Genomic DNA, 24,837 nt, shown 5'->3' with positions numbered 1-24,837 from the left:
GCATGATGCGGCGTCCTGTTTAGCATGAATGATTCGGATTGCAGTAGATCACAGAATGGGTCTCTTATGTTAGATGGAGTTAGCCTGTTCGATATTTCTTTCTTTTGTTAAAGAATAGAAATAGAATTCCGCAAATTTCAAACTTTATTCAGTGAATTTCGAATAGCTACGTTAAATGGATCAGCTAGTACGAGAATTTCCTAGTTTTTTTAAATGTTGATTAAAAAAAATGAAAAGTCACAAGACTTGTAGCAACAGCGCCGTGTTGGACACGGGGTAAAAGACGGAATCTATTAAACGTTTCTTGAAAAGGTGGGGATTGTATTCATTGGGAAACGGAATGGCTCTTCGACGAAGTGGATGGAACGAAGGATTGGAAGAAAGTGGATGAGCAATATCAACATAAATATTGGTAGGAGATGTACTCACAGTCTAAGGAATCTAACAGGCGGTCTTCAAATTTTTTAAGCCAAATCTTTGGAATTGTCAAAGATATCCCGAAGTGATTGGCACAAAGAAGTCCTGTAACACACAGGATCGTTCATTCCTTTGCTCTCTTATGAATAGAGTGAAGCATATTTGAGATTTTAGAGTTAGTATTCAAATACCGAAGGAAAATATCATAGTAAGAAATATTTTCTTCTGTGCGAGTCTATAAGTCTAACAATTATTTTTAGCTCAAGAGAGAGCGAGCAACAGAGAGAAAGAGAGAGAGAGAGAGAGAGAGAGAGAGATTTGAAATCATCTAGCGAGCATTACTTTGCTCAAATAAGATAAATTAATTAGTATAAAATACTTTTAAGTCATACTTTTTCTAGATATTGATATTTATGGAACAGATATCATATTAAAAACGCTGTGTCTGCAGTGGATGAACCAGAATAGGAAAAAGATGAGGGCGCTACAATGCTAGACAACAAAGCAACAAGACTGCTTTGTTTCTCTCTCGCTCTCGTTCAGAGCACGTGGTAATGTTAAATATTCTTGGGTGTCTCAGGAATGACCTTGTAATTTAGGTACCGTTTTGATTAATTCAAATTAACGAGTGAACTACACATCAGAGAATAAGTATCAATATTTTAATGAAATATGAAAAAAAAATTACAAAAAAGATCAGAAAGTTCGAAATAACACCGCACGTCCATGATCTTTCAAGTGAAATGCTTTAAGGTAAAAACAATGTTAACTGGACGTTAATTGACGATAATACCAGACGTCGGTAAAGATCATATTCCGGTGAAAAAAAAACACGAAAACTCTGATAAGAAATGATAGCAGAAGAATGTAGTAAAATGATATCTTCGCAGATATTTATTAGGACATCCTCTGAAACCGAATCAGTAAATGCACACTCTAAACAGGTTCTAGTCATTTGGCCTTTTAGGCTAAATGGTTACGTGCAATGAGTAAGCAAAGAAGAAATTGATTCCAGTTGCATAAAAAATATAAATAAATAAATAAAAAATAAGAGAAAAATTCTTTTTTTTTTTGGTCTACGCCAGTTATATATGCTCGAATGTCAGAAACAACTTTTTACAATCCAGAAACTATTTTGTTATTGTCCATAGGATGACAACCTATGAAAGACGTTCTTTGAGGGATGGTCGTAGGTGAGAACTGTGCAGTAAAAGTGACGGGTGAAACATTTCTAGTTGGGGTAGAAGTGGCTATTAGTAGATTTTAGATAAATTTAGACATTGTTTAAATAACAATAACACAACTCTTATTAAATTATAGTTATGATTGTTTTAATTTAGACTGGGTACGGTCGTTAAAGAAGGAATCTAATAAAAGTTTCTTGAAAACGTTCTGTTAAAAGTTTCTTAAAGTTTCTTAGACTAAAGATGATCCAATTTCAGTCTCCGCAGTACTGTTAGAAGAATGATTGTCTTTTCGAAAGACTTGGATTCGAATCGTGTCATTGCATAATGAACATATGTGAATTATGTAAGCGTAAATGAGTTAACCGCACATAAACAGAGGTATCAGACCACCACTCCCCTTCTGGAAATCAGATAAAAGCTTAAAGAATACATTCTTTGAGAGTGACATATCAGACTAAGATTAACGATCCTATTTTTTTTAAATAAAAAATAGTAAGTTTATATATCAGCCCATTTTTGACCATAATATAAATAGGCGATGAATTGTGGAATGGGATGAATGGTCGAACTTCTCAGCTATATGAAAACAGAAAAAATAAGAGAGAGAGAGAGAGAAGTGTAAATCATGTTATACTGATAGTTAGAAATGTTTAACATATGGTGGTATGCTAGTTATAGATCAGATAGAAATAATACTACACAATCTATATTACAACCAAATCATAATTAGTTGAAATATATCACTGAAGGACCTGACAGGAGATGTTCACCTGATTGATGATGTTGCAAAGATAGGTAGGAAATTCAAGGATGCTATTGATATTCAGTACTTGAAGAATGAATTGAATAGGTTGGAAATGTAGGCAAATGATAATGACTGCAATTCAATGTTAGCATGTGTAACATTATGGCGTGATGATAACATATATATTGATAGGGTTATGCTCGGAGAAACTGACGAGGCTAAGGATTTGGGATTTATGGTGGATAGGAAATTGAAGTTCAAAGGTTACATTGCAAAAATTTCAAATAAAGGATAAGGAAGTCATTTTGTCTGGTTTACAAGTCCTTCATAAGACACAACCTGCGCACTACTCTAAGTAGATTTGATCTTCTTGATGCGGAAGAGATAAAGAAGCTGTGAAAGGGGTGCAAAGATGATATTGGGATTACGGAATATACGCGACTAGAACACGATGACAGATTGAGAGTACGTTGACTGCAGACACTGTTAACAGAAGAAAGAGAAATAATATGATAGGGGTGGGTCTATGAACTCTTGAAAGAGTGGTATAAGATATTGTTTGATGCAATTTTCAAAGAAGAGTAACGCAGATGTTACGGGGATTATGCAATGTAGACTACTGTGAAAGATTGCGAGCACGTGGACTGCATACGCTAGTAAACAGGAAAAAGAGAGTTGATATGATAGGGACATCATATCCTCTATGAAACTGTCTCATCTCTCACCATCATCCTCGCCTTCGGTGGGGAGAGGGAAACGTAGGCTTCCGTAGAAGGTGAGTTTGTATGCGGTTGAGAAAGGGATAAGAACTAGATTTTTGTCTAACAGAAGTGAGTGAATGTGCGAAGCAGTTCGTCTGTTGATGTAGCGAGTGCATCCAGTATGAATGAATTTAAGAGAAGATATGACGGTTGGGATGGATGAGACCTTCCTTGATGAGTCCTGGACTCCCCGGAGTTTTCTGACGATGATAATGTGAAAAGTAATAGTCCTCGATACCAACTTTACATGTGTTTGTACAGGAAACTAAACCACCGGTCAAGTCAGTTATGGCAGGAGAAGGTTTTACAACGATGTCAAGACAGAAATTAGAAAAATAGGTCAGAATCGTTTATACGTAATGTTAAAATATGATGCACTAGAGGAAAAATGGGAAGCATTCTTATACACAAGTTTCGAAAAAGGTTTTAGCAAATGATAAAAAGGAATTACTATTGGATCATGATGTAAGCTTTCTTCTCTGTTATTTTCAAAGTTAATTTTGGATTTATTAAGAATTTCTTTGTAACCCTTGCGAGTTTTGTTACAGAAAAGACAGTTAAGTTCTTGATGTAAGCCAATTTTATTATCGTTCATTCTTATAGGTTTAGTCAAAAACCTTTTGACTAAACAAGATAAATAAAGGATGAGCGATTAGAAAGGAAACTATTCTGAGGAATAAGAAGTTATCTGCAGTGTGCTTAAATGGATTACTGATGAGAAACGGTAAAGGTATTGGCGGAAAATAGTCGGGTTGATATCCGTATATATTCTGGTTCATTATACTGAAGATGAGAAAACTGGTTTCAACTGTATAGAGGGATGGATTAATTAAGACTAGGTTAAAGAAAGGAGGCCAAAATTGAGAGAGAGAGAGAGATTTGTTGTGTACTGAAAATAATAGAGGCATAAATTGAGCAGTGGATGGGATTCGATAGGACATATGGGGGGGGGGTTGAGAAAAAGAAGAGAATAACGAAATATGTATATGATCCAAGAAGATTATTACAAGGGGGGGATTAAAAGTTCTGATAAACACCTAGAACAAAAATGATATTAAAGCAATTGATATAACTACAAGAAAGAACATATCTTATAACCCTTTAACCCCCACGTTTCATCAGATTGTAATAATTTGTTCTTTTTCTTTTAGGATATATATGAAGACATGTCAGAGGTTTCGAAGAAATTCGAAGACATAGAGGTGCTGGCGTACTCCAAGAAATGTCCGCAACTGATATTCGCCAAACTTTGTGTGAAACTTTAAGGAACTGTGCCCCAGCATATCCAACAGTTGCCAGATGGGAGGCCAAGTTTAAAACTGGGAATCCTGACACAATGAATGTCCCCAGGTCAGGAAGGCGTTCCACAGTTGAAAACATCGCTGCAGTGCATGCCATGATCTTTGGCGATAGAACAATTACCAGCTAAAACATTGCAAAGACTCTGGCAATATCCAGGGAACGCGTTGGGGTCATTATCTCCCAACATCTGGACAAGCAGGAGCTCTTAGCGAAGTGGATCCCCAAATGTTTGAATGCCGACCAAAACATAGAACGTGTGCTGTCATCTCAAGAGTTTTGGGACATTTTGAGAAATAAGATGCAATTTCTTTGGCTCGTACTTTGACTGCTGATGAAACAAAGCTTCATCATTATGACCCCGAAACCAAACAGTGAATGGAGTGGAACACAAAAGTTCTCTACGACCGAAGATGTTCCGAACCCAAAAGTCAGTAGAGGAGGTTTTTTGCCATTAACTTTTGGGGTATGTACGGTGTGATCCTTACCAAGTACCTCAAAAAAAGAAAAGTGAAACTGTTACAGCATAATTTATTCAGCAGCTGTGAAGGAATTGTAGGAGGTACTGAAGGAAAAACCTCCCGGGAAACTGAGCAAAGGCGTGTTGGTTTTGCAGGACAATGCATCTGCTCACACTGCTCATGCAACCCAACAGACAATACACAACTTCGGCTTTCAATATCTGCCACACGCACCCTATTCGCCAGACTTGGCCTCATCTGATTATTTCGTATTATTAATTTTAAAGAAATACTTGAAAGGAATAAAATTTATCACAGATGATGAAGTCGTATCTGCAGCAAAGGACTGGTTTGTGCAACAAAGGAAAAACTTTTTTTTCTCAGAGGATTGCAAATGATTCAGCAGCGTTGTAACAAGTGAATAACACTTGTTACAACGCAACAAGTGTTATTTTGTGAGGAATATATGTGGTTATTTTGTGGGGTTATTTTGTGGGGAATATATAGAATAATATGTAAATTACATAGTTCTACCTGAATTCCCTCATGGTGATTATCACGTTTAAAGTGCCATTTAATTAAAAATTGAAATGAGAAATATATTTTAATAACGATATCATAGCAATAGATTTCCTATTGGGGGTAAACGCTATATTCACATATAACATATATCACAAACCCTATTAAAAAATAAGTTTTGCAATAGGTGAATCTGACATGATAATGAAAACAAAAAGCAATCATAAAGTGATGAAGAATTAATTTTTTTTAATGACATTTCTTTCCAAGAAGATTGTAAACCTAGCGAAAATTACTGGGATCAGTGCAAAAATAGAATAGAGGTACGAGTGCCTCAGATGGCCTACACTGCTCTACCAATTTTTTTTAAAGTTTTTTTGTTTTTTTTTTTGTATTGTTAAATAAAAGAAACTTATGTTAGCTACGTATGGGATGTGTGCCAAGAAATCGTCATATTCTCATAAGCCAAACAACTCTGTTGTCAAACAATTTTCTAAATTCTGCAGTGTAATACAGGATCGATTGACATGCAAATGTATTGTAGTCACCTTCGTATTTCGGTAACAATTAGAAACAATTGATTATTGGTAAAGAACCGGAAGTCATCGATTCTGTTCGCCGCATGTTCTTCTGACTTCTGTTGTTTGGGGATTTTTTTTTTGTTGTTGTTTTAACTGATTGAATTTGGGCGCCGACTTTCTTACTGTCCTACATGTAATGCCAAAAGTAACTGTAGATTGATCGTTCAGCAACCATTATATTAAGTGCGCTTTCTCTAAATAGTGAATTAGGGCAATTGCTAATTTGCTGTACCTTCCAATGCGACACTTTATTATTTCATTTTCTGTTGCAATTTTATTTCAGCAATAAACCTAACAGTTGTTAACAAAAATAGTTAAAAACGAAATTTTTGAGTATTATACTGACTCTTCATACTAATTTTGCATTACATATAACCAGAGTTCGACAAATACGTTCATCCGTGGCGAGTAGAATTTGCCAGCTGGCGAATCGCTGCTGACTGATTGGACAAAATAGAAAATTTGCATTTAAAAAATGATAAATTTGTAAACAGTTTATTTTAAGAAACAAAAATCAGGAACAACATTAGTAATCACACTATAGAACCCTTATTAACTTATTTGGACATATTACAAAACGGGTAGGATGTCTGAGGCGAGTAAACAGACATCATGCCCGTTTTGTAATATGTCCCAATAAGTTAATAAGACAAAACGGGTAGAATGTCTGAGGCGAGTAAACTGTTTAGCGTGGTGAATATGATTTTGCATGATTTGTCGACCCCTGTTTATAATTTGCATGTAATCCTACATTACTGTATAAACAAAATAATATTATAAATCTTTAAGAATATATAACAATATTGCTGTTCAGAATTTTCACAAGCACCTAACAAAAAAAAATTCATAAACATCTCATCAACTTGGGCATATCATCTTTAAAAAGTTTCGTCGGTCTTGACTTAGATAATAATAAGTGACAAGTGGCAGGTTCCCTATTCTGACCAAAAGAAAGTTGAGAATGATATCACCCCCAGCTCTGTTTTGAAGGGGGAAATGAATAAATGAATGAATAAACATTGTTATTTGTGGAAAGAAAAGGTTTGCCAGTTGAGTTATTGGGAATTGGCGCCAAGGCGAGTGTATTAAATATATCAAGCGTGCGTGCGCGCGCGTGTGTGTGTGTGTTGTGTGTGTGTGTGGAAGGATACAATCAGGGATTTCCGATGCACACCAATTTCTACCGTCTCATCTGAGTAAATATGCCACTACATCTCCGAAATAACTGTAACGAAGATAGATATCACCTTAGAAAGATATCACAGAAAATAAATACAGACTTTTTAAATGGCAAAGGCACAATAAAGAAAGCTCAAAATGGAAAGGTGGCCCAAGTATTGTTTCCAGTATCGTTTCAAGGGGAATCTCTTGAATTCTTTGTTTCCTGTTACAAACAGTTCTCCAACGTGTTACGTTGTCTCACATATATAAGCCGAAACTAGTTATCATTAAAGTACTGTATATATATATATATATATATATATATATATATATATATATATATATATATATATATATATATATATATATATATATATATATATATATATATATATACACACCGAAAAGAGGAGGATTAAAATTTTGCCACCGTAAAGTAATGCCATTTGGGTATATGGCTGATATTTTAATCACTGAAACACAACCACAGCATGCCTTATGAAACAAACTCAAGGTAGAATATTATCGATTGCCAGATCAGTGGGATTCACGATATTCACACAGACTAACACGGTGCACATTTTATTGTACTACTTAAGTTAAAAAAAATGGAAGGGGGGATTCATTTAGTCGGTTTACGGATATTTGCTGAAAAGCAGCATGAGGAGAACATCCATTATAAAAATCGAAATAAAAAATAGGAGAGAATTCCAGAGGTGCTTTTCACAAGAGCATTCTTGTATAGTGCGGTCAATTGCAGCAGGTGAAGTTCTTAGAGTTTATATGGTGCAAACAGTTTATCCATTATTATCTGTAAGATAATTTGAAATGTTTTTCTACATTTTGCCACATTCGATGATGAGCTTAACACATAACCGCTGCATCATAGCTGAGAAATTAATCGACAAATACAGTAAGATACTTAATGTTTCAAGAATTACAGAAAATATAAAACTGCTACATAATCCTACATAATCTCCGAGGTTTGGAAGCTTCACAACATAAAATTGAGGTCACAACCCCGACCAATAGGCAACAACACAAACACTTCAAAAGCAGAAGCACCTACCCGACCTGACATAGCATCCACTTTCCCAATGTGTTCAGATGACGACCAAGAATAGTCGAAACGGACCGCATCCCGTCAACCACCTTTCCCTTTTCCCCTTCCCTCTCCCTATTTTAAAAAATCTACCCTTTCACCTTTTCCCACACACTATATAATATAATATATATGTTTATATATATTACGAAAAAAACCCCGGGTTTTTCTAACTTAATTCTCCCAAATTGCCTACCCCCCACACTCAGTAGTTTTTTGACATCGCAGAAAGAGGAAAGCCGCACCACCCAGAAAAAGGTATGTGTAAATTTCTATTTCTTATGCTACATATACTTTTTGGTAAATTTACACCTACAATGCCCTAAGAATCCATGAGTAAATAGCCAATGACATTTAAACAGGGGCACTCCTAAACTGAAGCAGGCTAAATAGCCGTAATTATAATATATAAAACTGCTTTTATATAACAGTGTCTCAAATGAAAATCGGAATATTCTGAACGAAGTATGTAATACAAGACGTGAAATAAAATGGACTTCGGAATATCTCTTAATGGAGCTAAAACACCAACCAGAAAGTGAGTGAGACTAGCACAAGATTGGCGAGTGTACAAAACAGTAGAATAATCCTCGCATTTAAAACTTATTCAGTCTCTTTTAATTAAAAAATAGCAGTTACGCATCCAAGGAAATTGATAGGTATTGACTTGACCATTCCTACCGTGGAAACTCAGCATAAAGAGTGGAACGAAAAATCAAACCAAGCAAAGGTCCGGCGCTCGATGAACTATACTTTTTTAAGCACTTCCAATGAAACTGGAAGAAAGACGGAACGATGCTTCCTTCCTTCCATCGACTAGAAACGACCTAACTTTCGATTCTCAGGATAAAAAAAATCCATATAAAGATTCCTTTCGTCGGCGAGAGGAATCTTTATATGGATTTTTTTTTCCAGATGAAGATGAGTTACTGAGTTACTTGGTTTCATATGGAAGTAGAAGGATTTGGTCCTCGGAAAACCTCCGGATTTTCATCCACTACCTATAGCAAATCGGCCACAGAACACATGAAATTAATAGATAAAAATACCATGGCGTAGCGTGGATTAATTAGTGTAGTAGTGGTTTATGTGCTGTAGGGTGTCCGCCCATGATGAGTTCTTGGACTCAATACAGGTGTCATGCAATAATAATAATAAGAAGAAGAAGAAGAAGATGATAATAAAAAAACGAGTATTCTGGAATCCATCACTAAGCAGCAGAAAACTCTTCTCTGTAGGCCGCTTGATTATCTCACACGAAATGGAAGGCAAAACTTATCAAAACAATTCATGTAGATATCAGAAAAAGCACAATTTTCATAACCAGCCAGATGAACTCTATATTCAGGTTCATAAAGATTTCCCAAATGAAAAAGTGAAAACAAACTATCCGGAGTATCTGTCATATGCATAAATCTTGAGAAATGTACCTGATAGCTAATTGCTTCTGCACTAAAGAAGAGGGATTCTTTGGTATAATATCTCAGGATTAGGTTTGGTTATGTTGCCTGACTTAAGAAAATAAGCATACTGAATAATTCTCTAAGAATCAGCCCGCGAAATTCACTTGAACAGTCTCTGTTTCTCAGATTAGAGGTTGGGACATTTAATACTTTGGCTGCTGTATAGATACTCTGACAGAGTGTAAAGAAAACAAAAAAAAATCTTTATTTTTAATAAAACCCTAACTAATATCTGTATATTGAAACTCATCATCATCTTTATCAAATTCCTGATATGTATGTATTCACCAGGAGTATACAGTACCACGCGAAATAATTACATTATGTTTAACTTTTTATCAATCATGCTCTCAAAATAATGCTCTAATCTGTTGCCAGGACTCCGACATTTCTTGTACGCTTTTACTTTAGTGTATTGGTTAATTTCTTTCTTATTCCATATAAATTTATTCCGCTGGCTCTTCATCATACCAGTTTTGTTGATTCGGTTGTTCCTTCCATAATTAATTTACCATTTTCCTTAACACTGTGCCTAAACAGCTGAAATATGCTTCTTCTATATATTCTCCATTCAGGATGCAGCTGAAGTTTTCGTTGTTCTTGCTTTATTTTAGTCTTTATCTTATATTTCTGATTTTCATTTCAAACTTGTTAAATTAGTTATTCAATTTAATAAAACTCCTTCAGATATTCGACTAGATTTATTGATGAGCTTAACATCATCTGCATGAATAAGGAGTTGAGATTATCATCTCCAATTTTGATGTAAGGTTTAATGCCGCTTTCTTCGTAATGCCATCCATATAAATTATTAATGACAAAGGCAATCTTGTACCTGATGTAACATCAAGCGATCTTCCTGTATATCCTTCAATTCTCACTGCTAATTTACAACTTAAATATGGACTATGTAGATTCGATATAATGTACCACGCTTGCCCAATGCGAGCCGTGTGACAGGAGAGTTGTTTTGCAGGAAGTCTAGCTTGATTAGTTCGCATTGTCACTATGTTGGGTAATATCTGGTCCCCAACCATCCACAGGTAAGTCACCAAGGTATGTTTAGTGGGGATGAGAGGAGCTAGTGTTGTCCATGAGAACACCTGTCTATTTCAGGGGCATCTGTGCAGTATGTTTGCCAGAAGCAGGCTAGCTGGATGCTGTTTGGTGGACAGGATGTTGTTTTGGTTTGTGAATGTAAATACTGATTGAAGAGGAAATATTGTAATGTTAATCTCAAAACAAAATCTCAAGATCATCCAAGTCAACCTACCAGCAAGTAATAATCCATACTGATAAAGAAATTTATCAACAAATAAACTGTTAACTGAATAAAAATGATTCACAGATCAAAACGAAACATAAGCAAAATTAACGTAAAATACTATAACTTGAATTATTATTATTATTATTATTATTATTATTATTATTATTATTATTATTATTATTATTACACAGAAATATTCCTCCAATCACGAAACGTGATCCTCCACTTGGACGACAATCAAAACAGACATTATAGTTCCCAACCATAAAAGAAGCAGAACTTCTCTCTGCAATACATCAAATCAAACCAAACAAAGGCCCAGGAATTGATGATATAAGACCTAAGGATATCAATCAACATGCAATTAGCTTAACCCCTATCCTACTAAAATTAATAAATAAAATATTTAAAACAGGACACATATCAAGTATGCTAAAGACTGTCATAATCACACTCATATACAAACATGGAAAAAGAAATTTAATCAGCAATTACAGACCCATAGCAACATTGCCAATTATCAGTCAAATTATGGAGCGAATCGTACTGAAGAAACTCACAGAATATACAGAAATATTTCATATTATCCACAAAACACAATATGGTTTTCAAAAAATTAGGGAACAACATGTCTCTTGGAAGACTTTACAGACGTAATTAATACCGTCGTAGACAAAAACAAATTTGCCATGAATTTCTTTATTGATTTATCTAAAGCATTTGATACATTCCCGCATCAAATCTTGTTAGAAAAGCTGAAGCATGTTGGAATAGACAGGCCTCTTCACAGGTGGTTTACAAACTACCTTCAAAATAGAAAGCATATCACAGGTATGGGCCAAACCGAAGTAGAGAGCTACCAGTAACGTGTGGTGTCCCACAGGGGGTTGTACTCTACCGAACTCTATTCAATATTTATACGCACGATATTAATCAGCTACTTCTCAAAGGTAAGATCTTCCAATACGCAGACGATACAGCAATAATATCCATCCCTAATAATGCAAGCATAGCCCAAACAAATATGTAACATGACATAAATCTGCTCATAGACTGGCTCACCAAAACCTTCATACATCTAAACTCAGATAAGACAAAATTAATGATATTCAGAAATCCACTGACTCGACCAGTTGATAACAAATATATAACCATCCAACATCCACTCTCCAACATAAAAAACACACAGAACAATAAAACCACTACAATCACTCAGGCTGAAACAACACGATACCTTGGAATTTACTTCGATGCAGATATGAACTGGAATAGCCACATAAACCATCTACACAACAAACTCCGAAGAATAAGTGGCAAACTCTACTTGTTAAAAGACGTAATTCCCACACACCTAAAACACTAATATACAAAGCACGATGCCAAAATATACTAAAATACGCTATAACAAGGTATGCTTTCTGTGCACCCTACAAACTAAATAGATTCATTTCGTTATAGTACAAAATGATAAAACTGATATTTTGGGGACAAAGAGACAATATCGACTTTATATACACTGCAATGTCAGAACACAAAATACTGACAGCAAAACAGTTATGTCAGTATACAGCTTTGCTAAAACATTATTTCGATGCCAACTACAGGACAGTAAGAAATACATACCTTATAACAAGACCACAGAGAACTAATAATATCACATATACATACAATAATCACTACGGAAAAGCCACACGAAATGTCTACATCCCAGACATGCTAAACAATTATCCTTTTGAATATAGGAACGTTACAAACTACAATAGGCTGAAAAGAGCCCCAAGGGCATACTATGAACAAGAAACACGCACCCAAAATACCATACAAACTTAATGAAACAATATGTGTGTGTGTGTGTGTGTGTGTGTGTGTGTGTGTGTGTGTGTGTGTGTGTGTGTGTGTGTGTGTGTGTGTGCGTGCGTGCGTGCGTGCGTGCGTGCGTGCGTGCGTGCGTGTGTGTGTGTGTGTGTGTGTGTGTGTGTGTGTGTGTGTGTGTGTGTGTGTGTGTGTGTGTGTGTGTGTGTGTGTGTGTGTGTGTGTGTGTGTGTGTGTGTGTGTGCGAATTTCTCAATCAAAGGCTGTATTGGGAATCAAACCTATTAAACATTAGCTAACTTTCCAACACAGCAAACAAGCCAATAAATAATAACTAACTGGTGTCATCCTCAGATAAACTTACAAATAAGCTTCGAGGATGAAAGCTGAGAAATTACGTCTCATCCAAGATCAATAAAAAAAATGAAAAAAAATCCATATATCACATTTAAGTGCTGTAGTTGCAGCGCTTAAATATATTAAAATCAAAATTGTAAATATATATAACTCATTGTTAAATGAATAAATGTTGTATTATTATTAATAGTACATTATACAGAAAAAAAGAAAAGAAAGAAAAATCTGTAGAAATTTCATGGTCACAAAAAAAACAAACAGAATTAAACCTGCTATAAATATGTAATTACAATATGTAATCATAATTTTAAGAAAAATAAAAAAAGGATGTCATGAAATTAAAATGCACACAATGTATGAATCACATGTAATTTAAAATTTTAATACGTAAAATTATTATTATTATTATTATTATTATTATTATTATTATTATTATTATTATTATTATTATTATCTGAGACCTCCAGGGAGTCAAGGACTCATGGTGGGAGCCTATAAATCACCCAAACCAGCTATCATACCTTCTCTTAAATTCATTTACACTAGATGCACTAACTACCCACCTAACGAAAATTTTCATCAGTTGATAATATATAACACACATTCAAAAGAGTATTGCATAGGAAAGAGAGAATTACATGAGTGATTTTTAAATCTTAATATAAATGCTAACTCTGGACATTCAAAATATAATGTTGTTTACTCTATCCTTTTTGTAATGTTCAATTGAAATATCTAGTACCATAAAACAAAAAAAGAAGGCAGAATTCGTAAGGAAATAAGACGATTATGAACAAACTAAGAGAAATGAAACATGTCTGATGCTTAACTTAATTAGAATATACCGATTTAATAGTCCCAAGAACGTATCAAGGAAGACGATTCTATCCTATATAAAGTCAAATAGCAGTAGATGAATTTGAAAAAAAAAACGATATTTGTAACCAAAACAATTAGAAAAGCTAACAGTGAAAAAAATGAAGTGTCAAAACTCTATTGGAAGAAGCATTTAGAGTATGCAAAGTTGCAAAGTGGATGGAGTCATAGCTAAACTACTAAAAAGCGGTGAAGTAGTCATCGACAAAATATTGACCAATTTTTAAATCCTATTTGTAAAAGAAAAATGATATACTAAGAGCATGGAACACCTATTATCGTTTTGCTACACAAAAGAGGAATGATGTAGAAGACTTGATGAGCGATCATTCCATCGTTCTGCTATCCTGGTAAGTTGTAGTTTGTAGGCTTTCTGAAACAGTGGATCTTGCGTAGCCAAAAGAAAAAGTAGGCTTCAGAAGCAAATTGAAATCAAAGGACCATATTCATGTTGCACAACAGATTACTGAACATTCAATGAATGTTAACAACCATTATTGTCTTGGGGTTATTATGATGCAGTGTCTGTTTATATGTACGAGTATCATCACGTTTCAATCAGTATTGAAACAAGTATTGGAAAACTGAGCCACTACGATTAACAAGTGGAGTGCCCATATTTCATCCGATTATACCAACACAACGGGAACAATTCATTTTAATAGACAAAGAATCAACTCACTGAGAAATACAGCAAGGTATAAAGACAAGGCGATACAATGCAATGCAATCTCTCCGGAAACTATTCTTAATATTTTAAAAAATTATTCAAAAAATAACAGATTTCTTAACCGATGATAAAAAAAGGAAGGACGATAAATGGGAGAGATTTAAGGCATTTACACTTCATAAATAACGCAACTATCTTTATTCCAAATATCGATGAAGTAGTTCGTATCTGCAGATTCCAAATTGCTAGCAAAACGACCGGCTTAACAATAAACATAACGTAAATTATGTTCAAGAGCTCTGCACAATGAAATATAATAAAAATCAATGAGGAAAGAGTGAATCACATCTGCCTAGGACAATCGGTATCAAAATATCATGGAAGAAATCCAAAGAAAGTTCGATGTTTTGCTGAAAAGCATTTTGGATGTCTGCAATCGAGATTCAAAATCCCGTTATCGCTTTACCTAAAAAAAGAAAGTTTTTAACCAATGTAGCTTTGTCTGAAAAGAAAGTTTATAACCATTGTATTTTCTCTATATTCGCACATGTCTAGGAAATCTGGATGTTAAATGGGAACTCAAAGACTAAAAACAACGCAATGCAATACAGAAAGGTGTGTGCTTGGTATTACAATAGTGGATTGAATAAAGAATACATGAATAAGCAACCAAACCAAAATCTTTGATATTGTGGTGGGCCCCCCCCCATACATTTCTAGAAGACAACGTAGGAGAAAAGAGTACTTGATTGGGCACCACCCTACGGAAAGTAAAACGACCGCGGAGCCAACCAAGATCGCACTGAATTGATGCAACCATTAGATTTTGCAAAAGCGATATGGGGAAGAAAAACTATTGATCGGCAGTCTTGGAATCATCTTGGAGAGGCTGGCATTCCCTAATGGATCAATAGTAGATGATGATAGTATATTAAATATTAAAACCAAATATATATTTTTAAAAACATAAATAAAATTAAGATTCCTAACAGGCAGTCTTTTATAATTTATTTTCCAAACCTTTCTGCTTCCTGCAATGGGCAAAGCTTTAAGAATCAGAGTGTTTCCCAATCACGTGATGGTTGGAACTCTGGTCCTCGTGGTGTTTGATGATAGACGAATTTGTAAACAAAGCTGCGTTAATTAAATTGAGGGAAAGGACCAGTGGTGGTGTTTTTACTTCGTTCGCTAAGTGATTAGTTCTGATACTCGTTTTATGTTTCTCTTCGTCGGTATTACTAACAGCGTTTTCTTTATTCACAGTTGTTTCGTATAAAGTTCGTTAAAAGAATTCTGCACTTTTAAAATTTGTTAGAATATTACACTGTGCAGCAACTTTTGAAAAAGTGATTAAATTTCCAAAATACCGTAGATTAAAATAATTAATGTCATATACTAGGGATGTGCTAAACCACGATGATTGATGTCATTTTAGCTCTGTCATTAATCATTACGTTAAATTAACAGTGACTTGTTAAAGTTTTTTTTTTATGTCCCTGATCTCAAACAAGACGCTCTGAAATTGTTGTCTGTACAGTTAACAACCCCGTTAAAGCTTCTTGGGGAAAAGAATGAGTAGTCGAAGAAGAAGGTAATTTTTCCTTTTTTTCAAAGGCTTTGTTTATATGAGCTAATTTTTGTGCTTCGGTTTGGTTTCGATCGGAACTGAAAGTCGTAAATTCTGCATCGTTTTGTGGGGAGTTGGTAAAAAATGTTTGCATCGGAAAAATAATTGTGTTGTTGAATGCAGAACTAATTTTTCTTTATATAACACTGTGGAATTCGTAGATATCTCTGAGATAAACTAGCCTAAGCTGAAAATATACTAAAGTCTGCTAATAATCACAAACAAAAGAGTTTAAAATACTTCTTTTTTCCCTCTTTTACTTTATGGGATTGAGAGTTTTCTATTCATTTAAACGCAACCGTACACAAGGATAATGTGGTCAGCCCTATGTCTGTAGAAGCGTTGAGTACTCAAGGCCGGTTTGCCTGCTTGTGGGATGAAATACTCCAGATAAACTGGGAAGAAAAATCTTGCAGTCTACGCCCAAGACCGACTAACTTAGCTATGTCTGAGAAAGATCCTTACGCTCCTCATGTCAGCGACAGGAATCGCCGGACTTTTTTATAATTTAAAATACTTTAATAGCATGGCCTTAGACACGAGTATCTTCGCAATCCTTTTTTTTTTTATTCAGTGAACTCGACCCACGAAGACTGTTAACTAGTAGTAGTACATTAAGTAGCTAAGGGTTAGTTAATATTATCCTGCTATTGAGACCAAACACGGAACCTTTTGAGCCACTTCAGTCATTTAATAAGCAGGTTTGGAGGATCCAAAGATAATCACAAAACGTCCATGATTACTCCGGATTCAAACCCACAGCAGATTGAGTGCGCTAACCAGGCAACATCACACGAACTTTAAAGAATTGACATTTTTGTAATTTATTAGGACTAAAAAATTCTGTTGAACTACAATGGGATTATTCTAGTGGAATTCTGGGAAAATATGGCAAACTATGAGCCCTGTTTTCTTCGCGTCATTTCATAATGCAATATTGGGAGAACTTATGTTGAAATAACACTACTGCCATTCTTTAGACTGGTCAGGTGACGTGCATTATTTATATCGTCTATTTATTACATGTGTTCTTCGATAGATTTTTTGTGAGTGAAGGAAATAATGAGTGTTTTTATTTCTTTTTTTTGGGGGGGGGATAGGACACAGTTTGTGGAAGGAAAACCCTAGCTTCTCCGTATTGAGCTTTCTTACCTTTCATTGAAAAGCTTCTAAAGGTTCCATTCGTCCTAGGAGGATTTAAATTAGTTTTTTCTGTTCAATTCTTTGTGGATGTGTATCTCTGTGTAAGCCAACATAATGACAGCCGTTACAGAAATAATGCAAATGAGTTTGCCAACTTTACTATATTATTATTCTAAAGACATCAAAGATATTTGTATGTAAGGGTCCTTTTATCTAAATTTACACGACGAAAGAAATCTCCTAAAACAGCTGCCATCATTATTTTGCTGGTATCCATTATTTTTTTAATATAGGATAATTGATGATTTTATTTATTACATAAAATAGGTAAATCACTCGATAAATAAATAGATAAATAAATAGATAAATAAATAAACTCGATAGGGAAATCACTTAACTTACCTTAAGTATCGTAGTAACAAAATACTACATTCCATATCTGTTGTTAATTGGTTTAACAATGCAACAAATATTATTTGTGGAAAGAAAAACAATTTTTCTAATATCAAAGATATCAAATTACTCCATTTCTTTCTATAATTGGAAGGTTGTACTCTGTTATCAAAAGAAGTGGCAGATCAATAATATTACAACTATTACTACTGTAGAGTTACAGTCGTTTTAATCCTCTTAATGATTATTTTAATAAGAGAAGTCAGTGACCCTCTAAATTACTTAATTTAAGAACCAGTAACGCGATTTTCTTGCAACTCATGGGTCTCGTGTTTCTGTAAAAAAAAATAGACGTGTGTAAGAAACAGTTTCAGTGGGTGCTAAAAGCTGTGGATGGTTTGTTATTAAACATCATAAATGTAAAGTATTGTGAAGTCTCACAATACTTGAAATTTGATGTGAAGTCTCACTTTGTGAGACTTCATTTCTAACTTGAAAATAAGTCACTGTTCGAATCCTGTCTAGGACTCAACGCATCGTTATAAGGGAATTTCAAATGAAGGTGAGTTAGCCGGTATCATATGGAGATGATAAAGGTTTGCATTTCACAAAACAGACATATCTACCGAAGAACACACGCATTTAAATTAATATTATTCACTAATCTTATATCTTTGGTTGCTTCGGCTGTAATTCCCCGTTGATTTATTCCAAGTGGATAACTCGTTTACTCTTCGAATAACACACGTGGATTCGAATCCTACTGCTGGCGTGGAATGTGTGTAAAGATATTGTGAAAGATGAACATTATCGCTCTTTTTGACGCCACTAGGAAGTGGGAGTGTCACACCGGAGGCCTTAAATGACTTGAAAAAAAAACTATGTTTAGCGCTAAAGCACGGTTTCTGGATTATGTATATCAACTGCGGTTGTAATCGGTGATAGGTTTAAACCCTTTATTCATAGAATTCACGTAAAATATTCGTGTCAAAAGACATCCTCATCAGCAGTCTTCGTTATTCATGTTACTGAAATACCAGGACAAAACATTTCCATACAAATGTCTAGAAAAATAACAAAAAAAAATAAAATATAACGTATTGTCTGGAAAGAAGTCAAAGAAAAAAATGGAGTAAAAGGAAAATAATTTCAGAAATTCTTTCAACAAAATAAGTATAATACGGAAGTCTTATATATAGAATTTTTCAAAACTTAATAATTAAACATATGTTTGTGAATAAATGAATAAATGATTACTTATTTATAACGAAGCCTGGAATTCATTATATGGTTCAGTAAATCGTCATATCTAAAAGTTCGAGTTTCTGTACTTTTTTTTCTTTCTATTTAACGTTATGCCAAAAGCTTGTTACTTTCTGATTAGCTTATTATTAGACTTGAGGAAAATATGATGAAGTTTTACGCATATTAATGCAACTTTTGTAATTATTTCTTTAATATCGTAACATTTTAAAGAAATCAATAATTAATACCAGAGTGATCTTTTGAATTGGCTAAAGCTAGCATTACTGAAGTTTGTGGGACTTTGCTTGATGACTGATGAGCATTATTTATAAACAAAGTCCCACGCTAAATCTTCAGAACCGCGTACTGGTAACTTCTATTGTTGAAGATTTCTTATAGAAGTTGCCAGTACGCGGTTCTGAAGATTTGGCTATACATTAATTCCCTTAAAACGAATGCTGCACCTAATTTAAAGAACATAGTTTGGTTGTCTGGAAAAGCTACTAACTCTTGGAAAAAAGCACTGATTATCCCAATCTATAAAAAAAGGAAATAAAGATGATTGCAATAACTGTAGGGGAATTAGGCTGGTAAATACAGGATATAAAAATATATGCAGGAATACTAAAAGAGAAGCTAAGCAGTATTGTAGAGGATAAACTATTAGAAGAACAAATGGTTTCCGAAAAGACCGATCCTGCACAGATCAAATTTTTACCCTATATATATATATATATATATATATATATATATATATATATATATACAGGAAATAAAATAGCAGTTAAATTAGAACATATCTCAGAATGGAAAGATATATCAAGAGGAGTACGACAAGGATGTACCCTCTCACCTCTGCTTTTCTATATATATAAATAAAATTATAACAATCTGGAAACAGTATAACCCATTTGGTGTAAAAATAACCCCACAAATGAAGATAGATAAACTACTATTTGCAGATGATCAAATAGCATTAGCTACATCAGAAGATGATTTTCAAAGATCATTAAATGATATTTCAAAGCAATATAATATGACAATATCTAAAGAAAAAACAAAAATAATGGCATTCAAAGGAGAAAACCCAATAAGAAGTAAAATAGTGATAGATACTTGGGATGGGATTTATCATACGAAAAAGAAAAAGACATAGAGACTAAAATATCAAACTTTGTCAAAGTAAATGGCATAATAAATAATATATTTAAGTCATCCCTAGTACAAAAACAAGCTAGAATCACACTATATAATGTCTTGTCAAAACCAACTCTACTATACGGAAGCGAAACATGGACCATAAAAAGGAAAGACGAAAAACGAATTCAAACAGTAAAAATGAAGTTTCTCAGAAAAACAGCTGGTTATACTAAGTGGAACCATGAAACAAATGAAGAAATCGTACAATCCTTGAACATAAAACCAATTAATTACTATATAAGACAGTATAAACAAAAATGGATAGAACATTTAAATCGAATGGATAACAGCAGACTAACGAAAATATTATACAGATACAAAATAAGTGGGAAAAGAAGAATCAGAAGACCAAGAAGAAGATGACATGAGACCGAAACTGGCCACCTGGCCTAAAATCCATGTTAGGAAGAAGAAGAAGATAGCACGAAATGGAGATGGTTCTATTCAAGGCTGTCTGAGAAATAGAATATTTGAATGGTTGCCCAGAAGCTTTCAGATTGTTTCTGGGGACTGTCTTCACGGGACGACTTTCTGGGCTAGTTTTCAGATTGCCTCTGTATGCATTGAATAATATATACAGTGATCATCTGTCGAAATAAATAATCCTTTGAAATCATTGAAAAACTTTATCACCTCTTTGTTCTTTTTGATAGCCCTTGTAAATCATTTGATGTACAGAACAAGTACTCGTAATTTCACAAGCTATGCGATATGTGAGAGGTTAATCAACATTTTTTACGTTAATAGCAATTCCAACAGCAGCATTTAGAATAATCTAAGATATCATATTATATTAGTACCTATATCATAACAATATTTATATCGATTTAAGACCTAATTACTTATCAATATCTATCTAAAATTTTATTGTCTTAATTTCTGTATGCAACTGATTTTTTATTTTTTTTTTTTTAGCTAGATGGGAGAAGCAAGAATGCTTTTCATATTCCTCGTTATCTGTAGAGGACGATGTAAGGATAGGATGTTATTGAGATATGAGCTCTGGTCATGGCATGAGGGTAACGGCATATTCCACGGAAAGGCATCCACTGACAGGGCCCCACACAGGCCACGGCGGAAAACACCCACCCTGAAGACGCGAAATGCTCTCTTAGAGCAACCCCCTCCTCATCGGGAGCAAAAATTCCGGGAGAAACCTGAGAGAGCGAAACTCTGCGTCCATTTTAGTCGCCTCTTACGATATGCATGGGTTGCAGTGGACCTATTCTTAGCCCGGCCACCACACAGGAATATGCCATCGAAATTAAGTCTTGGTTCAATTATAATAATATGATATAAAATATTTAAAGGTTTATTGCATATTCTTAGAATTTTAATTCTAAGAATAACTACATAAATATTTTTTTTAATTTTAAAAATATAAAACCAGTTAAATGTTTTATTGTTTTAATAAAATATATTAATCAATTACTTAAGAGTTTTAACTTTTTAACGATCATACCTTTCGGAGATATAGTGACAAGCGAATTACTATGTTCAATCGATTGTCAAGGGTTGTTAAGAGATATAATACATTAGTGATAGCGCTAATGATAAGATATCTTGTTCGTTGTGTTGTTAGATAAATGGGGAAGCATAATCTGTGATCAAAAGGTAATGGTACAGTTGAAACATCGAACAAATAGTCTAGAATGACCTCAGCATTTAGTTTTTAATTATTCGACTGTTTCGCTGATCCTGTGAGAATCGGGACTTGGTTTTCATAGCAGTGAATTGGAGCGTATCATTTTCTGCTTCTTTAAATTTTCCAAAATAGCCTCATAGGATATGTATGTCGATTTTGTCTCAGTCCATATAACATTATGCTTTATTTTGCGATATTTTATTTTTGAGCATTTCGGTTGTGATCAATTTTCAGTGATTTTGATTGGCTTTCAATGTGTTTTGGTTTGTTCGCAGCCTTGTTAATAAACATACTTTGTAATAGTTTTATGAATATACGATCATAAGGTTAACAAAACTAGCTGAATAATTAAAAACAAAACTCACGTGATCAGATAATCCCACGTGTTCCCTTAAATAGTTTCATTACTTAAAGAAATCATGACAGTATTATAACCTATTCAAGGATAAGACTCAATAGCAATGAAGCTGTTATATTTAGAGATTTCACATATCGTAATCTCGAACCAGAGATATGCACATTTCCAGTTCGCCTGCCTGAGAAGAAAGAAAATCTTTTAAACATTGAATTTCAATACATGCTTATGTTTTGAAAAGTGCATATGAAGAAGAGTTCCCCAGAATGGCATTAAAGGAATGAATAAATAAGAAGAATATTTTGCACGGAAGTTTGAAATTTACATGCTTTCAAGTTTCTGCACTATCTACGCATGCACATCGAGTAGAAGTGCTGTTTTATTCTGCTCTTCACTCCCAGCGACATAAAAATTCTTATCCGAAGATTGTTAGCATATTGTCAAATTGTGAATGAAGAATTTTATGATTATTAATACTTCATTACTGTTTTTTGTTCATTGGAATAATAATTGTAATTTTTTTAGTTATTTATCTTATATAAATTCTTTATATTATTTTGCAAATGTATCCTAAGCTAACTGTAATATATGCATTTTATTTGTTGATAACGGAAAGTGAAAGTATTTCTAAGGGACTCTGCTAATGTGATTTGATTGGCTGCTGTCAGAAAACTAAGTTATTTTGAGATAGCGCGTGCCTTATGTGAACTGTACAACGATCACGTGTGAGTTTCGTTGTAAACTGAAAGAGCGGAGAAAAACAAGTTTGGGCGGAAAAGAGAGAGAGGATTTATGAGATATAGGAAGAAGGAACGAGAAGGAAATTGGAGAGAGTGTGCGAAGGTCGTGAGATGTGATCTAACCTGGGATCGTACGACGTAATAAAGATTTGGAAACTTGTTTCAATTTTAATGAATCTTACTTCGAACTCATATTTATTTATAGTTTCCTGTCATCTTGTAAAGGAATTTACCCGAGTGAAAGGATAAAAATATGATCGAGATTTATCGTAAGATAAGTTATTACGAGCAAGAAAATACATTTTCCAGTCTTAACAAATAAGTTATTGAACTCAGGAATACCATAAGTTTTGTGTTGCCTGTAGTGGAAGATTATCGAGTGCTTAGAAGTGTTGTAGGAGTTTTCCATAATGTGCAAGCTATGATGATCATACCATTAAAATATCTATTCTAAACTAACGTGTGATAGTGTTACTTGTGTCCGGAGAACTTGGTCAAATTTTGTGTTGCTGGAACCAGCTAGTCAAGCTTGAATGAGTGATATTATAAAACATTTCCTTGTGAAACTAATGTGAGAAACTTCATTGAAGAATTAGTTCGTGTTTGAATGTGTTATCTCACAATGTATATGTAAATTCAAAATTGAGCCTTTTAAGAACTATTTTAATCCTCTGATAGATATTGATGATGCAGCTAAGTGTTTGATAAAATTGAAGTTTTCGAATATTTCACTGAGACTAAAAAGAATTATTTTTTAAGTGTTTTGCTGAATATTGTTGTTCTTTAAGGCGAAACTAAGTTGAAATCCTAACGGATGAGAATTGTGAAACCCGTATATATATGTTCTAGCAGTAAATGATGCACTCAGCTGAGTAGAATCTAAATACTTTATAGAATGCATAAATTATTTTCTAATTGTATTGATCTTAATAGAGTTCTTGTTTCTTATGTAAAAATAATTTTGGTAGAGAATTAAATATCTTGTTTAACTTGATTCTTGTGCTTGCCTAATTTCAGTTTCATTGCACCGCTCATTAAAATACGAACCTTGCGGGAAACTCTATGTACAAGTAAAACATTTCGGCCTGTAGTAAGTTCACGTTCTGTTGTGCTATTTGATGCTTGACTCCACAATAATTGTGTGATTTCAAACATAGAGTGGCGCAGTATAATAAAAAATTTCTTTATGTTTGAATGTGGGGTCAACCAACAACTAGCAAATACAGTATAAAGTTGGATGAAAGACTAAACCAACAATATAAATGATATTTTATGCATTTTATTTGATTATTAGTTACTGGGATCACAGTACATTCACTAAATTGCATAGAACAGGCAAATGAAGGATATTTGTTGAAATTATGTCCGGTATTTGATTACTTGATACCTCACCCATGTAATGCCATGAGTGGATCTGTAGGAAAGGTTTGCTAAGTACAAACACTATTTATTAATTGATAATTTCCATAAGTGTGTGCATGAAACTGTTGCATTATATACGGTTCATTCCTCTTCGTATCTCATAAATAATTACATTGATCGTATTTAAATACGATCACTACTATTGCATATGGAGATATTCATAAAGGAACTAAAATGATCCTATCGAAACCAGAATTGATGGGAAAAACCCTATCAGCAATTTCCTTCTTTGTATTGTAGTAAACGATTCCACTAACACAAATATTTCAATGGCTTAAAAATTAAAACAAATTATGGATTTCAAATAATAATAAAAAAATTAAAATAACTCAAACATATTTATAAGAATTTTTCTTAATAAATTTAAAACGTGTATTAAAATTGTAAGA

The 24,837-nt window shown here is 33.9% G+C and overlaps 1 protein-coding gene across 1 annotated transcript in view; it reads right to left on the bottom strand.

Annotated features, from left to right (window-relative positions):
* Positions 1 to 24,837, bottom strand: part of LOC150110025 (histamine H1 receptor-like) — a 145,748-nt gene that overhangs the window by 107,635 nt on the left and 13,276 nt on the right. The window lies entirely within an intron of this gene.

This window comes from Typopeltis vanoorti, chromosome 1 (genome assembly GCF_054136105.1).
Source record: "Typopeltis vanoorti isolate ZY-2024b chromosome 1, IOZ_Tvanoo_1.0, whole genome shotgun sequence".
Taxonomy (NCBI): Eukaryota; Metazoa; Arthropoda; class Arachnida; order Uropygi; family Thelyphonidae; genus Typopeltis; species Typopeltis vanoorti.
Note: the sequence above shows the minus strand (reverse complement) of the source record. Positions and strands in the feature narration are given on the sequence as shown.